The sequence below is a fragment of the Pongo abelii genome, chromosome 11 (genome assembly GCF_028885655.2).
Source record: "Pongo abelii isolate AG06213 chromosome 11, NHGRI_mPonAbe1-v2.0_pri, whole genome shotgun sequence".
In the NCBI taxonomy this organism is placed as follows: Eukaryota; Metazoa; Chordata; class Mammalia; order Primates; family Hominidae; genus Pongo; species Pongo abelii.
The window spans coordinates 66,840,155-66,858,620 of NC_071996.2; positions in this window are offsets into that span (position 1 = coordinate 66,840,155).

Here is an 18,466-nt window from a genome sequence, read left to right on the forward strand (position 1 = left end):
TCTAATTAAAGACTCCGTGTCCAGAATTTTTGCTGAGGGTTGGTCATATAGGCACCCTCTGCCTAGCATGTGCCAAAATTCCAGATTCCCAGATGGAAATCAGGTATTCAACTTAAAGCACATTGTTTGTACAAACAGTTTAGGTACAATGAGTTATTCTTATCAGGAAATGGTGGAAACACTCCCAAATCCAAGTTCTGGAATGCCAGCTGGGCTATCCTCGTAAGGAGGACTTCCTAAGGATAGAAATCTCAGGCCTGCTATGTTCTTTTCTGCATACTTTCTTATTACCAGGAGCAGATACTGAAAGACAGTAGAGAGTAATTCTGTTCTGCTATCCCTTTTCCAATATTAAGCAGTTGTATAAATAGAAAGAAAAAAATGAGAGAAAACTATATACATTCTCTTCAACAGTGTTTATTTCTGACTTTTTCTAATACCCTTCACACACTGTAGATGATCTCACTCATGCCCATGATTTTAGTTAGCATCTCTATGTTGATTGGTCCATAAAACGTCATCCCAATCACTTGTCCTTGATGAGTTCTAGACCAAGATATTCAATGTGCATTGAAATTGTCTACATGCATATCCAAAAGGGTATCTCACACCCAATTATTCCCCAGTTTTTATTACTCTGATTTAAAAACAAAAACAATTTTTAAAATTTACATTCTATATAGCAATATCACCAATTACACAATCTAGAAATCATATTTAAAAATCTAAGAAAATCTACATTCCCAAAAGTTCTTACAACAAATGAATAAGTTCAGCAAGGTCTCAGTATACAAGTACATAACAGTTAATCATGTTCCTATATATCAGCAATGAACATTTGGAATTTGAAGGAAAAACTATACCATATGTAGTAGCAACAAAAAAGTCAGCACTTATATACAAACATAACCAAATACATGCATAATCTGTATGCTAAAAACTACAAAACACAGATGGAAAAAAACAATGAATATCTAAATACATGGAGAAATATATTATTTTCTTCTATTAAAAGATTCAATGTTGTTAAAATGTTACGTATCCCCAATTTGATCTACATAGTCAAAGCAACACCAATCAAAATCACAGCAAGTATTTCATAGGTATCAACAAACTGATTGTAAAATGTATTTGGAAAAACAAAGGTATTGGAGTAGACAAAATTAATGTGATATAGAAAAATCCATTAAAAGGTTTCACATTATCCACTTTCAAAACTTACTACAAACTTACTAGGAATTTTAAATGGTATGATATTGGGAAAGGATAGAAACATACATCCTTGGTATATATAACGCAGAGCTCAGAAACAAACACACTAATGAAATTAACTGACATGAAAAAGTACAAAGGTGGCCAGGTGCAGTGGCTCATGCCTGTAATCCCAGCACTTTAGGAGGCCAAGGCTGGTGAATCACTTGAGGTCAGGAGTTTGAGACTAGCCTGGCCAATATGGTGAAACCCCGTCTCTACTAAAAATGCAAAAAGTTTAGCTGGGTGTGGTGGCAAGCGCCTGTAATACCAGCTACTAGGGAGGCTGAGGCAGGAGAATCGCTTCTACCTGGGAGGTGGAAGTTTCAGTGAGCTGAGACCATGCCATTGCACTCCAGCCTGGGCAACAAGAGTGAAACTCCGTCTCAAAAAAAAAAAAAAAAAAAAGTACAAAGGTAATTCAAAGTTTTATCATTTCAGTGAATGGTGCTGAAGCAATTGGACCTTCATTCGTAAAATAAAATAAATCTTGACACATAGCCTTACATCTCATTAAAAAATTTACACAATGTAAAACTATAAAACATCTAGAAGAAAACCTGATAACCTGCATGATCTTGATTGATGAGGTTTCTGATACAAAAAACATCAAAAACCATGATCAATAAAATAATTGATTAACTGATTATCAAATTAGAAGTCATATTCTGTTAAGAGAATGAAAAGACAAGCCATAGCTTGGTAGAAATATTCTCAAATCAGATATATGACAAAGGATTTTTATCCAGAATATACAAAGAACTTCTAAAGCTCAGTAATAATTTAGAAACACCCAATTAAAACACTGGGTAATAGATTTGAATGGAAACACAAATACATTTCCAGAATGGCAAGACAAGAAGCTCTATAGACTCACTTCCCAGTGAAATAAGCAAAACTGGTAAAAAGTATTTAGAAACAATCATTTAAATTCTCTGGAGGTTGTCATGGGGTACATAGCAAATGAAGAAACATTTGTTCAAGGAAATTTTGCTAAAACTTAATAAGAACAGCAAAAGTCTGTTGTACATGAACTATGACCCACTTCTTGCCTCCAACTCCCAACTCAGCATGACCAAAATTTAACTCTGGGAATGTCCAGCAATGAACACAGAGATCTCCTCCCCGCAGGTTTAACTCAAGGATTACAATATCTCCCCAGGAGGTGTGGGCCAAGAGTTGCTGAGAGATTTTTATTAAGAGGAGACGCTGTCCACAAAAACAAAGAGCTCCAAAGCTCTCACCAAACAACTAACCTTATTTGAAATAGAGTGTGGGAAAATTCAAATTTCTCAAAAACTGAATATGGAGTAATGAGCAATTAGGAAGATGTTAGCTTTATGAGAGCAACAAACTAAACCACAGGCCAGTTAATTTACCAGAGAGAACCAAGGAAAGAGAAAGCTAAGAGCTCTCCTGAGGTTTAGACAGGAGATTTAGATCAGACTATGGAGCAATTTAAGCACTAGGACACTGTTGAAAACAACAGAGAAATCAATGGGTAATTAGTGGAGTTTAACTGGTAGGTATAAAATCAACAAAGGCAAAATCTCAATTTAGTGATTAGGGATGCTCCCAGGATAAATGTACATATGGCCAAGAAGTAACATCAGAAGTTTCACAATGTAAGAGAAATAGACATTACTAAAATAGACTGGCCAAGTAACTAAACAAATAAATAAGCAAGTAACAACGATGGCCTGAGTGGCTGGATAAGAATAAGTATCCAATCTTGCCACAATATATCATTGTAAATATTCAGCCTTCACAAAAAAATTAAAGACATGCACACAAAAAGTATAGAAAAATACAATTTAAACACTAGAAATATATAGCAGGGGAAAGAAATTACCTATAAGATGGCCTGGATGTTAGATTTAACAAAGACCTCAATGCGATCATTGTAAACATGTTAAAAAAAGAAAATGGAAAACCTACCTAAAGAAGTAAAGTATGATGACAATGTCTTAGCAAATAGATAATATCTATAAAGACATAGAAACTATTTTTTAAGAAAAGAAAATGGAAATTCTACAGTTAAAGGCACAATAACTGAAATGAAAAATTGAATACAGAGTCCCAACAGAATATTTGAGCTTTCAAGAGAAAGAGTAACAAGGTTAAAGGTAGGTCAGTAAAGATTATGTAATCTGAGGAAGAGAGAGAACAGTGTAAAACAGACCCTCAGAGGAATATAAGACATTAGGACGCCAATAACTGTACAAACGCATAACAAGAGAGCAAAATTATAGACCAATATTTCTTGCGAATGTGAGCACAAAATCCCTCAAAAAAATACTAGCAAACTGAATTCAGCAATATATACAAAGGATTACACACCAGACCAAGTGGGATTTATTTCAGTAATGCAAGGTTAGTTTAACATCAGAAAATCAACTCATGTAATATACCATATAAAAGAAGAAAAGACAAAGCCTCATGATCATCTCAAATGCATGCATGGCTAGAATGTGTACCTCCCATCTCATGTTTTGAAAACTTGATCCCCCAATTCATATGTTGATTAGAGGATGGGACCTTAGGGAGGTAATTAGGATTAGATAAGGTAATCAGGATTGGATCTCTATAGTGGGACTGAAGGCTTTTTTTTTTTTTTCTTTTATTATTATTATTATTATTATACTTTAGGTTTTATGGTACATGTGTGCAATGTGCAGGTAAGTTACATATGTATACATGTGCCATGCTGGTGCGCTGCACCCACCAACTCGTCATCTAGCATTAGGTATATCTCCCAATGCTATCCCTCCCCCCTCCCCCCACCCCACAACAGTCCCCAGAGTGTGATGTTCCCCTTCCTGTGTCCATGTGTTCTCATTGTTCAATTCCCACCTATGAGTGAGAATATGCGGTGTTTGGTTTTTTGTTCTTGCGATAGTTTACTGAGAATGATGATTTCCAGTTTCATCCATGTCCCTACAAAGGACATGAACTCATCATTTTTTATGGCTGCATAGTATTCCATGGTGTATATGTGCCACATTTTCTTAATCCAGTCTATCATTGTTGGACATTTGGGTTGGTTCCAAGTCTTTGCTATTGTGAATAATGCCGCAATAAACATACGTGTGCATGTGTCTTTATAGCAGCATGATTTATAGTCCTTTGGGTATATACCCAGTAATGGGATGGCTGGGTCGAATGGAATTTCTAGTTCTAGATCCCTGAGGAATCGCCACACTGACTTCCACAAGGGTTGAACTAGTTTACAGTCCCACCAACAGTGTAAAAGTGTTCCTATTTCTCCACATCCTCTCCAGCACCTGTTGTTTCCTGACTTTTTAATGATTGCCATTCTAACTGGTGTGAGATGGTATCTCATTGTGGTTTTGATTTGCATTTCTCTGATGGCCAGTGATGGTGAGCATTTTTTCATGTGTTTTTTGGCTGCATAAATGTCTTCTTTTGAGAAGTGTCTGTTCATGTCCTTCGCCCACTTTTTGATGGGGTTGTTTGTTTTTTTCTTGTAAATTTGTTGGAGTTCATTGTAGATTCTAGATATTAGCCCTTTGTCAGATGAGTAGGTTGCGAAAATTTTCTCCCATTTTGTAGGTTGCCTGTTCACTCTGATGGTAGTTTCTTTTGCTGTGCAGAATCTCTTGAGTTTAATTAGATCCCATTTGTCAATTTTGGCTTTTGTTGCCATTGCTTTTGGTGTTTTAGACATGAAGTCCTTGCCCATGCCTATGTCCTGAATGGTAATGCCTAGGTTTTCTTCTAGGGTTTTTATGGTTTTAGGTCTAACATTTAAGTCTTTAATCCATCTTGAATTGATTTTTGTATAAGGTGTAAGGAAGGGATCCAGTTTCAGCTTTCTACATATGGCTAGCCAGTTTTCCCAGCACCATTTATTAAATAGGGAATCCTTTCCCCATTTCTTGTTTTTGTCAGGTTTGTCAAAGATCAGATACTTGTACATATGTGGCATTATTTCTGACGGCTCTGTTCTGTTCCATTGATCTATATCTCTGTTTTGGTACCAGTACCATGCTGTTTTGGTTACTGTAGCCTTGTAGTATAGTTTGAAGTCAGGTAGTGTGATGCCTCCAGCTTTGCTCTTTTGCCTTAGGATTGACTTGGCGATGCAGGCTCTTTTTTGGTTCCATATGAACTTTAAAGTAGTTTTTTCCAATTCTGTGAAGAAAGTCATTGGTAGCTTGAAGGGGATGGCATTGAATCTGTAAATTACCTTGGGAAGGATGGCCATTTTCATGATATTGATTCTTCCTACCCATGAGCATGGAATGTTCTTCCATTTGTTTGTATCCTCTTTTATTTCCTTGAGCAGTGGTTTGTAGTTCTCCTTGAAGAGGTCTTTCACATCCCTTGTAAGTTGGATTCCTAGGTATTTTATTCTCTTTGAAGCAATTGTGAATGGGAGTTCACTCATGATTTGGCTCTCTGTTTGTCTGTTATTGATGTATAAGAATGCTTGTGATTTTTGCACATTGATTTTGTATCCTGAGACTTTGCTGAAGTTGCTTATCAGCTTAAGGAGATTTTGGGCTGAGACAATGGGGTTTTCTAGATATACTATCATGTCATCTGCAAACAGGGACAATTTGACTTCCTCTTTTCCTAATTGAATACCCTTGATTTCCTTCTCCTGCCTAATTGCCCTGGCCAGAACTTCCAACACTATGTTGAATAGAAGTGGTGAGAGAGGGCATCCCTGTCTTGTGCCAGTTTTCAAAGGGAATGCTTCCAGTTTTTGCCCATTCAGTATGATATTGGCTGTGGGTTTGTCATAAATAGCTCTTATTATTTTGAGATATGTCCCATCAATTCCTAATGTATTGAGAGTTTTTAGCATGAAGGGTTGTTGAATTTTGTCAAAGGCCTTTTCTGCATCTATTGAGATAATCATGTGGTTTTTGTCTTTGGTTCTGTTTATATGCTGGATTACATTTATTGATTTGCGTATATTGAACCAGCCTTGCATCCCAGGGATGAAGCCCACTTGATCATGGTGGATAAGCTTTTTGATGTGCTGCTGGATTCTGTTTGCCAGTATTTTATTGAGGATTTTTGCATCAATGTTCATCAAGGATATTGGTCTAAAATTCTCTTTTTTGGTTGTGTCTCTGCCAGGCTTTGGTATCAGGATGATGCTGGCCTCATAAAATGAGTTAGGGAGGATTCCCTCTTTTTCTATTGATTGGAATAGTTTCAGAAGGAATGGTACCAGCTCCTCCTTGTACCTCTGGTAGAATTCGGCCGTGAATCCATCTGGACCTGGACTTTTTTTGGTTGGTAAGCTATTGATTATTGCCACAATTTCAGCTCCTGTTATTGGTCTATTCAGAGATTCAACTTCTTCCTGGTTTAGTCTTGGGAGGGTGTATGTGTTGAGGAATTTATCCATTTCTTCTAGATTTTCTAGTTTATTTGCATAGAGGTGTTTGTAATATTCTCTGATGGTAGTTTGTATTTCTGTGGGATCGGTGGTGATATCCCCTTTATCATTTTTTATTGCATCTATTTGATTCTTCTCTCTTTTTTTCTTTATTAATCTTGCTAGCGGTCTATCAATTTTGTTGATCCTTTCAAAAAACCAGCTCCTGGATTCATTGATTTTTTGAAGGGTTTTTTGTGTCTCTATTTCCTTCAGTTCTGCTCTGATTTTAGTTATTTCTTGCCTTCTGCTAGCTTTTGAATGTGTTTGCTCTTGCTTTTCTAGTTCTTTTAATTGTGATGTTAGGGTGTCAATTTTGGATCTTTCCTGCTTTCTCTTGTGGGCATTTAGTGCTATAAATTTCCCTCTACACACTGCTTTGAATGCATCCCAGAGATTCTGGTATGTTGTGTCTTGGTTCTCGTTGGTTTCAAAGAACATCTTTATTTCTGCCTTCATTTCATTATGTACCCAGTAGTCATTCAGGAGCAGGTTGTTCAGTTTCCACGTAATTGAGCGGTTTTGAGTGAGATTCTTAATACTGAGTTCTAGCTTGATTGCACTGTGATCTGAGAGACAGTTTGTTACAATTTCTGTTCTTTTACATTTATTGAGGAGAGCTTTACTTCCATGTATATGGTCAATTTTGGAATAGGTGTGGTGTGGTGCTGAAAAAAATGTATATTCTGTTGATTTGGGGTGGAGAGTTCTGTAGATGTCTATTAGGTCCGCTTGGTGCAGAGCTGAGTTCAATTCCTGGGTATCCTTGTTGACTTTCTGTCTCGTTGATCTGTCTAATGTTGATAGTGGGGTGTTAAAGTCTCCCATTATTAATGTGTGGGAGTCTAAGTCTCTTTGTAGGTCACTCAGGACTTGCTTTATGAATCTGGGTGCTCCTGTATTGGGTGCATATATATTTAGGATAGTTAGCTCTTCTTGTTGAATTAATCCCTTTACCATTATGTAATGGCCTTCTTTGTCTCTTTTGATCTTTGTTGGTTTAAAGTCTGTTTTATCAGAGACTAGGATTGCAACCCCTGCCTTTTTTTGTTTTCCATTTGCTTGGTAGATCTTCCTCCATCCTTTCATTTTGAGCCTATGTGTGTCTCTGCACGTGAGATGGGTTTCCTGAATACAGCACACTGATGGGTCTTGAGTCTTTATCCAGTTTGCCAGTCTGTGTCTTTTAATTGGAGCATTTAGTCCATTTACATTTAAAGTTAATATTATTATGTGTGAATTTGATCCTGTCATTATGATGTTAGCTGGATATTTTGCTCATTAGTTGATGCAGTCTCTTCCTAGTCTCGATGGTCTTTACATTTCGGTATGATTTTGCAGTGGCTGGTACCGGTTGTGCCTTTCCATGTTTAGCACTTCCTTCAGGAGCTCTTTTAGGGCAGGCCTGGTGGTGACAAAATCTCTCAGCATTTGCTTGTCTGTAAAGTATTTTATTTCTCCTTCACTTATGAAGCTTAGTTTGGCAGGATATGAAATTCTGGGTTGAAAATTCTTTTCTTTAAGAATGTTGAATATTGGCCCCCACTCTCTTCTGGCTTGTAGGGTTTCTGCCGAGAGATCCGCTGTTAGTCTGATGGGCTTCCCTTTGATGGTAACCCGACCTTTCTCTCTGGCTGCCCTTAACATTTTTTCCTTCATTTCAACTTTGGTGAATCTGACAATTATGTGTCTTGGAGTTGCTCTTCTCGAGGAGTATCTTTGTGGCGTTCTCTGTATTTCCTGAATCTGAATGTTGGCCTGCCTTGCTAGATTGGGGAAGTTCTCCTGGATAATATCCTGCAGAGTGTTTTCCAACTTGTTTCCATTCTCCCCATCACTTTCAGGTACACCAATCAGACGTAGATTTGGTCTTTTCACATAGTCCCACATTTCTTGGAGGCTTTGCTCGTTTCTTTTTATTCTTTTTTCTCTAAACTTCCCTTCTCGCTTCATTTCATTCATTTCATCTTCCAGGGCTGATACCCTTTCTTCCATTTGATCGCATCGGCTCCTGAGGCTTCTGCATTCTTCACGTAGTTCTCGAGCCTTGGTTTTCAGCTCCATCAGCTCCTTTAAGCACTTCTCTGTATTGGTTATTCTAGTTATACATTCTTCTAAATTTTTTTCAAAGTTTTCAACTTCTTTGCCTTTGGTTTGAATATCCTCCCATAGCTCGGAGTAATTTGATCGTCTGAAGCCTTCTTCTCTCAGCTCATCAAAGTCATTCTCCGTTCAGCTTTGTTCCGTTGCTGGTGAGGAACTGCGTTCCTTTGGAGGAGGAGAGGTACTCTGCTTTTTAGAGTTTCCAGTTTTTCTGCTCTGTTTTTTCCCCATCTTTGTGGTTTTATCTACTTTTGGTCTTTGATGATGGTGATGTACAGATGGGTTTTTGGTGTGGATGTCCTTTCTGTTAGTTTTCCTTCTAACAGACAGGACCCTCAGCTGCAGGTCTGTTGGAGTACCTGGCCGGCCGTGTGAGGTGTCAGTCTGCCCCTGCTGGGGGGTGCCTCCCAGTTAGGCTGCTCGGGGGTCAGGGGTCAGGGACCCACTTGAGGAGGCAGTCAGCCCGTTCTCAGATCTCCAGCTGCGTGCTGGGAGAACCACTGCTCTCCTCACAGCTGTCAGACAGGGACATTTAAGTCTGCAGAGGTTACTGCTGTCTTTTTGTTTGTCTGTGTCCTGCCCCCAGAGGTGGAGCCTACAGAGGCAGGCAGGCCTCCTTGAGCTGTGGTGGGCTCCACCCAGTTCAAGCTTCCAGGCTGCTTTGTTTACCTAAGCGAGCCTGGGCAATGGCGGGCGCCCCTCCCCCAGCCTCGCTGCCGACTTGCTGTTTGATCTCAGACTGCTGTGCTAGCAATCAGCGAGACTCCGTGGGCATAGGACCCTCTGAGCCAGGTGCGGGCTATACTCTCCTGGGGCACCATTTCCTAAGCCCGTCGGAAAAGCACAGTATTCGGGTGGGAGTGGCCCGATTTTCCAGGTGCCGTCTGTCACCCCTGGAAGGGGAACTCCCTGACCCCTTGCGCTTCCCGAGTGAGGCAATGCCTCGCCCCTGCTTCTGCTGGTGCACGGTGCGCTCACCCACTGACCTGCGCCCACTGTCTGGCACTCCCTAGTGAGATGAACACGGTACCTCAGATGGAAATGCAGAAATCACCCGTCTTCTGCGTCGCTCGCGCTGGGAGCTGTAGACCGGAGCTGTTCCTATTCGGCCATCTTGGCTCCTCCTCCTGAAGGCTTTTTAAGAAGAGGAAGAAAGCTGAAACTCATGCTTTTTCTCTCTTACCTCATGAAGTCTTCCAGATGTGGCCCCTCAACCTTGGACTTCTCAGCCTTCAGAATTGTAAGAAATACATTTTTTGTCTTTATAAATTACCAAGTCAATGGTATTATGTTATAGCAACAGAAAATGGACTAAGACAATGTTAAAAAAAGCATTTTATAAAATCCAACATTCCTTCACAATAAAGGCACTCAACAAACCAGAAATAGAATTTCCTAAAGATGCTGATGAACATCTACAAAAACCTTACAGACAACATTATAAATGGCGCTGTAAATTGTAATACTGTTTTCCTCAGTATTGTGAATAGACAAGAATGTCTGCTTTCAACATTTTTATTCAATATTTTTCTGGCAGTTCTAAACATGGTAATTAGACATGAAAATGTAATTAAAACATTCAAATTGAAAAAGAAGTAAAACTATATTTGTATGTTATATAATTTTACAGATAAAAAATCCTAAGCAATCTTCTAAAAAGCTATTAGAAGTCATAAATGAGTTCAACAAATTTCAGGGTACAAAATAAACATAAAAATTCAATATATTTATTTACAGTAGCAAGTCATAATCAAAAAATTAAATTCACATTTATAATAGCATCAAACATAATAAAAGTTACAATACAGTTTTATAATACCTCCAAAACTTAGGATCTAAAAACTACAAAACAAGGTTTTATTAAAGACCTAAATAAATGGAAAGACATGGTATCTTCATCCATTCAAAAGATTTAAAATCATCAAAATGTAAATATTCCCCAAATTTATCTTCAGATTCAACAAAATTCCTATCAAAATCTCAGTTTGCTTGTTGCAAGCTGACAAGCAAACTGACAAGCTCATGCTAAAATTCATATGTAAATGCCAGGGACTCAGAGTAGCCAGAACTGTCTTCAAAAAGAAGAATAAAGTTAGAGGAATCACTCTTCTTGATTTCATAATGTACTACAAGATATCGTAATCAAGACAGTATAGTAAGCCAGTAAGAGAAGGATATAGTACATTGTAGTACAGTGTAAGAAGACATCAATAAAATGGCATTGAGAATCCAAAATCAACCCTAACATTTATAGTCAATTGATTTCAGCAGGGGTGCCAAGACATTTCAATGCAGAAAAAAAGTCTTTTCAATCAATAGGGCTGGGACAACAGGATATCCAAAAGAATGATGAATATGCAGAATAATACAAAATTCCATATAAAATAACTTAAATCATAGACATAAATGTAAGAGCTGAAACTATAGCATATTTGTTAGAAAACATAGGCCTAAATCATCATGACCTTGGAGTAGACAATGGTTTCTTAAACATGACATTAAAAGGATAAGCAACAAAAAATAAATAAATACATTGGAATTCATCCAACTTTGAGGCATTTTTTCTTTAACAAACACTGTCAGGAAAGTGAAAAGACAAAACATAGAATGAGACAAGATATTTGTAAATCATATATCTGCCAAAGACTTATATGTAAAATAAATAAAGAGCTCTTGCAATTCAACAATAAAAAAGACAACCCAATTTTTTAAATGAGCAAAGGGTCTGAACAGACATTCATTGAAAGAAGATATACAAATGGCCAATACATAGGAAAACAAAGTCAACATAGTTAGCTGTCTATTAAATGCAAATCAATATAATGGAATATTATTTGACAGCAAAAAAATGCGTTATTGATATGTGTTACAATATATATGAACTTTTAAAATGTTATGCTAAGTGAAAGAAGACAATCACAAAAGATCACATATTATGTGATTTCATTTAAATGAAATGTCATAATATACAAATCAACAGAGGCAAAAAGCAGATAAATGGCTGTGTAGGGCTGGGAAGCTCAGGAGAATTGGTGGGTGACTGCCAAAAGATATTAGGTTTCTTTTTAGTATGACAGTAAATTGTGTAGGTAATTTCATAACTGAATATGCAAAAACATTAAGTTGTACATTTTAAATAGGTGAGTTTTATGGTATATGATTATATCTCAATACAATTTTTAAGCCACCAGAAAAATTTGAACTGATGTTCTGCCAAAGATATTTGGATAGGAAATAAGAAAAAAAATACTCTGTATATTTGTCATTTACAAAATGCAAACCCAAACCACAATGAAATATCATTACATATCTATTAGAATGATAAACAAACAAACAGAAAGAAGCAATACCAAATCTTGGCAAGATTGCAGAGCTACAGGAACTTTTATTTATTGTTAATGAGAATGTGACATGGTACAGCTACTTTAGAAAATAATTTGGTGAATTTTTTAATAAATTTAAACATATACTTAACATATAGCCCAAAAATCACACTCCCAGATATTTACCCAAGTGAATGGAAAACTTGGTTTCACATAAAATTATGTATGTGAATATTTATAGCATCATTATTCATAATTATGAAAAACTAGACATTAACAAAATTTCCTTTGGTAGGTGAATGGATAAACAAACTGTGACATATTTATACAACATAAAACTACTCATCAATAAAATTAAAGAAGCTATGGATTGATGCAACAATATAGATGAATCTTAAATGCATTTTTCTAAATAAAAAAAGCTAGATGCAATAGACCACATATTGCATAATACCATTTATAGGACGTTATAAAACAAGATAAAATTATGAAGATAGAAAAATATCAGTGTTGGTCAGGGTTTGAGGATAGAGGAGGTATTGAATACAAGGGGCTTTCAACTGGAACTTTTACTGCCATTAACTTGTTCTCTATGGCACTGAGTAAAACACCTGACTGTGAAGTTGTCAAAACCCACAGAAACGTGATCTTTACTATATGCAAATTTAAATAAAATCAATCAGAATTTGAGGGTTCCCAAGATGGAATACAATCTGTGACAAATAAATCTAGCTGTATTGTAATTTATGAAATAACCATACTAAGAAGGGAGAGAAAAATAACATGATGTAAGTAACTTTTGGAAAATGTAAACATTGCCGAAAAAATTAAAGACGTGGATAAATAGGAAGATATTCTGTGATCATGAATTGAAAGACTTAATATTGTTAAGATAGTAATGTTTCCTAAATTAATCTATTGATTTAACAGGATTCCTATAAAACTCTCAGGTAAATTTTTTACAGAAATTGAAAAGATAATCTTGAAATTCATATGGAAATGCAAAAAATAGAGAATGGCCAAAACAGTCTTCAAAAGGATTATAAAATTGGGAACGTCTTGATTTCCATACTTACTTCAAAGCAACAGTAATCAAGATAATGTGGTACTAGCATAAGGATAGACATATAAATTAATGGAATAGAATAGAGAACCCAATAATAAATATTTCAGTTTATAGTCAATCAACTTTCAACAAAGGTGGTATGACAATTCAAAGCGGAAAAATGATCTTGTCAATAAATAGTGCTAGAACAACTAGATACATGTGAAAGAATGGAGTGGGACACCCACCTCATACTATATGTTAACTCAAAATAGATCACAGACATAAATGTAAGAGATATTGCTATAAAACTTTCAGAAAAAAGATAGGATTCAATATTGATGAACTTGGAATAGGCAATAATTTCTGAGATATGATCCAAAATTACACATGACAAAAGAAAAATAAATAAATTAGACTACATCAAAATTATTTTTTTTACTTCAAAAGACATCATCAAAAAAGTGAATAGCCAAACTACAGAATTGAAGATGATATTTGCAAATCATGTATCTGACAAAAGAATTGTATGTAAAATAAAGAACTCTTATAACAATAATAAAAGCATAACACAGCTGAGGGATAGATAGATAACATATACTATATCCATGCAAAGGAATAAAATACTAATACAACATGGACAAACTTTCAAAATACTATGCTAAGTGAAAGAAGACAGTCACAAAACACTACACAAGTTATGATTTCATTTATATAAAATGTTCACGATAGGCAGAAAAAAGAATAGTGTTCATCAAGAAAATGTAGTACATATACACAACGGTGTACTATTTAGCCTTTAAAAAAATGAGATCCGGTCATTCGCAACAACATAGTCGGAACTGGAGGTCGTTATGTTAAGTAAAATAAGACAGGCACCGAAAAACAAACTTCGTGTGTTCTTACTTATTTGTGGGAGATAGAAATTAAAATGATTGAACTCATGTAGATAGAGAGTAGAAGGAGGGTTACCAGAGGCTGGGAAGGGTAGTGGGGATTTGGGAGTCTGAAGTGGGGATGCTTAATCAGTACAAAAAATAGAAAGAATCAGTAACAACTAGTATTTGATAGCACATCAGGGCAACTATAGTAAAATATTAATTTTATGTTTAAAATAACTAAAAGAATATAATTGGGCTGGGGGTGGTAGCTCCTGCCTATAATCCTGGAACTTTGGGAGGCCAAGGTGGGTGGATCACCTGAGGTCAGGAGTTCGAGACCAGCCTGGCCAACATGGTGAAACGCTGTCTCTACTAAAAATACAAAAATTAGGTGGGCATGGTGGCACATGCCTGTAATCCCAGCTACTCGGGAGGCTGCGGTGGGAGAATAGCTTGAACCCGAGAGGCAGAGGTTGCAGTGAGCCGAGATCGCGCCATTGCACTCCAGCCTGGGTGACAGTGCAAGACTCTCCGTCTCAAAATAAATAAATAAATAAGAATATAATTGGATTGTTTGTAACACAAAGAAGGGATAAGTGCTTGAATTGATAGACACCCTCATTTATCCTGATGTGATTATTATACATTGTATACCTGTATGAAAATATCCCATATGCTCCATAAATATAAACACCTATTATATATCCATAAAAATTAAAAATCGCAAAAACTATAAAGCATTATTTTTTGTTTTCAAAAATAAAGTATACAAGGGTACTGAAAGTAAAAGGCAAATGTCTGAATTATTATTTATTTTATAATCTTATTTTGAAATTGGATAAAGCTCAAATTCTAAATCATATTTTGAAAATTTAAAATTTATTAAATATGTTTTAAATTAAACCGTTTGAAATTCTAGTATTCTATGCCCACGTAGCTGTCCATGTGAAGGCATTTAGTGTTACAGTGCATGGTGTGATGACTGACTTCATATCCCAAATGACAGAGTTGCTCACATATTCCCTAATAAAGTTTTTGTGGGTGTCTATGCTATATGATTCTCTCTAAAGAACTGTCTGTCTTCTGTAAGGGCAGTACTAAAGGATTAAGCATATGGGTCAAAGTATTTGTGTTTGTTTCATTTTATAACAAATTATTGCAAACTTTATGGCTTAAAACAGCACAATATATATTATCTTATAGGTCTCTATGTTAAAATTCTGACAGTGGTATCCCTGGACTAAAATCAAGGTGTTGGCAAGGTTGCACTCCTTCTGAAGACTCTAGGTAAAACAAAACAAAACAAAATGTTTCCTTCCTTTTTCCAGCTTCTAGAGACTCCCCACATTCCTTGGCTGCTGGCCCACTTCCTGCATCTTCCACTCCAGCAATGTAGCATTTCTCTGACCCTGTTTCTATCATTGTATCTCCTTCTCTGATCTTCTCTTCTGCTTCACTCTTCCATTTTGAAAGATCCCTGTGATTATATTGCATCCCCATAAGCCAAGATAATCTCTCTATCTTAAGGATGGCTAATTAGTATCTTAATTGCATTTGCAACCTTCATTCCCCTCTGCCATTTAACTTAAGATATTCACAAGTTCTAGGGTTTGTGATATGGAAATCCTGGGGGAAACATTATTCTGCCTACCTTAGGGGAAAAATAATCCCCATAGGTTATAGTTGGAACAGACCCCTGTTACAAATGAAAAATTAACAACAACAAAAAAAAGACAAGCAGTTTACTAACATGTATATTCCGTGTATACATAGGGGAAACCCAGAAAATGAATAGTTCTCAAAGAGCTGACTTTAAATTCCAGCTTACATAGCATCTTCAGCAAAGAACAGTAAATTTTTAGAGAAGTGGTAAAACAAAGAAAAAGGATTTTGAGTCTCTACACAACAACTTGGGAGAAGGTGAATAACTGGCAGATAAATAGTAAAGGTAACTAGTTAAGTGGTTAGTTAGCAAGGCTTCTTAATGTAAATTCCTCTGATTATCATCTCTGAACTGAGAAGGGTCCAAAGCTGTCTTCAATGGTTAAACTTTGCTCCACTAGTAGAATGGGAAGGGGGAAGGATAGGATATTGTGTCCTGTTATTATGCAAACAAATGAAGGACAAGGAGCTTTTCTGCATCTGCCGCTTCTTCATTGTTTCCAGCTCAAAAATCTTTCATGTTTTGGGGAAGAAAGGACATTTTGGTCTCCCACACTACCATAGTCAAGATAGGCTAAATTATGCTGTGATAACAAACAAATAAAAACTCCAAAATCTTAATGCCTTGTAATAACAAAGATGTATTTCCTAATAGTGCTGCATGTCCCTCTCAGATCAGCAAAGAGATTTCTGCTCGTTGTATTTAATAAGAGGCCCAGGCTGACAAAGCTGCTGCCATCTTGAACATAGCTCCTTGATGTGCCAGACAGAATAAAGAACTCTGCAGGATCACCCACTAGCGATTCAGCACTTGTCCCAAAAAGCAGCATGCATCATGTCTGCTCAGAACACACTGTTCATAACTTGTCTCATGACTCTACGCAGCCTCAGAAAATTCAGCCAAGGTAACCCCATTTTGTGCCTTAAAAGGAAAAAAAAAATCACACTTATAACCATCACACAAAGTTGAAGTCTACTTGTTACAAATATATACAAATGCTAGACAAATAAACAAAACAAATGTAGTTGATAGCTGAGCTTGCAAAAATGAAAAGGAAATCTTTACATTCCAAGAATGAAATCCAGAACCATAAGAACATGAGCTATTGCTGCTACTGCTTTGAATGAGAAGAGGAGAAAATGTTTAATTAGAACCATAAATATGAAGGAGTTGAGGTTTAATATCCTCAGAGGGAGGTAAGACAGGGCCACAGACAAAAGGGCAAAAGGAGCTGATATTTCCACGTAAAGCCAGAATCCCTCGAAAGATATATAATTTGCAAAAGAACTAGAGAGAAAACTCTACTCACTAAATAAGAACAAACACATGTTTCTACCCAAGCTATAGAGGAGGAGATAGAAGTATCCCCAAAGCAATCCAGCCCAGCAGCATGTTAAATTCTCCCATTCTATTGATTTGGTTTTTTTCTCCTTTTATATCTACACATTTTGGCTTTACATATTTGACATTCATATCAAAAATTTATATATGATATATTAATTATTTTATCATGAACCGTTTTTCTTTATCCCTAGTGATATTTCTTATCTCGAATATTGCATTATTTGATATGGACATAGCTATACCTATGTATTTAGCTAGTGTTTATTTAGTATTTCTTTTCCTTTTTTTTTATTTTCTGTCTTCTTTTTCTCTGAGATTTTAATTCTGTCTCTTTAAAGCAGCATGTAACTGGTTGAATTTTTAATGCATTTTTTCAATTGGAATGTCTAGTAAACACTTGTGTGTGAAACAAGGACACTATTACCAGGTTAAAATTCAAGCCGAAGACTGGGAGACATTATTGTCTACATGTATAATAGACAATCTATAGAAGCCCTACAAATAAAAAGATAGACAAACACCCTAGTGGGAACATGAGCAAAGTAAATGAACAGGTACATCAAAGATATAATTCAAATGGCCAACAAGCGAAAGTCAAGTAGCTTTAGTAGTAATCAGAGAAATGCTGACAGTGTGTAAGAAATTACGTTGGAAAGCATTGTGAAAATACCGAAGAAATTTGTAGATGCACATTACCTAGGAAAATAATTCTACTTCCTCTTACCCATCCTAGAAAAATTCCTATGCACTAATAAGGGATCCTTAGGTGAAAAGGATTTTCACCATTTCATTTGTAATAGTATGATATTTGAAACAAACTTATTATTCATTAATATGGAAGTGGGTAAACAGAGGATCAATAAATGGAATACAGTATTGAAATTGTAAATACTACACCTAAATGCATCAATACATCAACAAGGATAAATCTCACAAAATAATATTATAAATAAAGAAAAAGGTTCTTAAAGCATTAGGGCCATACGGCACTATTTATGTACATTTTGAAAATGCCCAAAACATTTCTTTGTATTATTTGAAGATATATATATATATATGTTATTAAAAATGTGGGCTTGAATACTCACCAAATTAAGGAGGCTGGTTGAATCCAGGAAAAAAATTAAGGTTGAGATTTAGCTATATCTACAAAATTCTATTAATTCTTTTTGAGGGGAAGAACATATCAAGAAAATATAGCAAATCAAGAACAATTTTTAAATCTGAATGAAGTGTCTGTAGAAGTAAGGATTCTTATTTTTCTTACTGTTTTGAATGTTTGAAATATTTTACAATTCAATATTTTTTAAAAAATAATTTTTGGCATTTATGGGTTTTCAGAATGAAGTACACATATAAAATGGACCAAAGATAAATGTAGATAAAAAACTAATTTCAAATCTAACCTGAACATTTACAAGGTACAAATTTCACCCTATT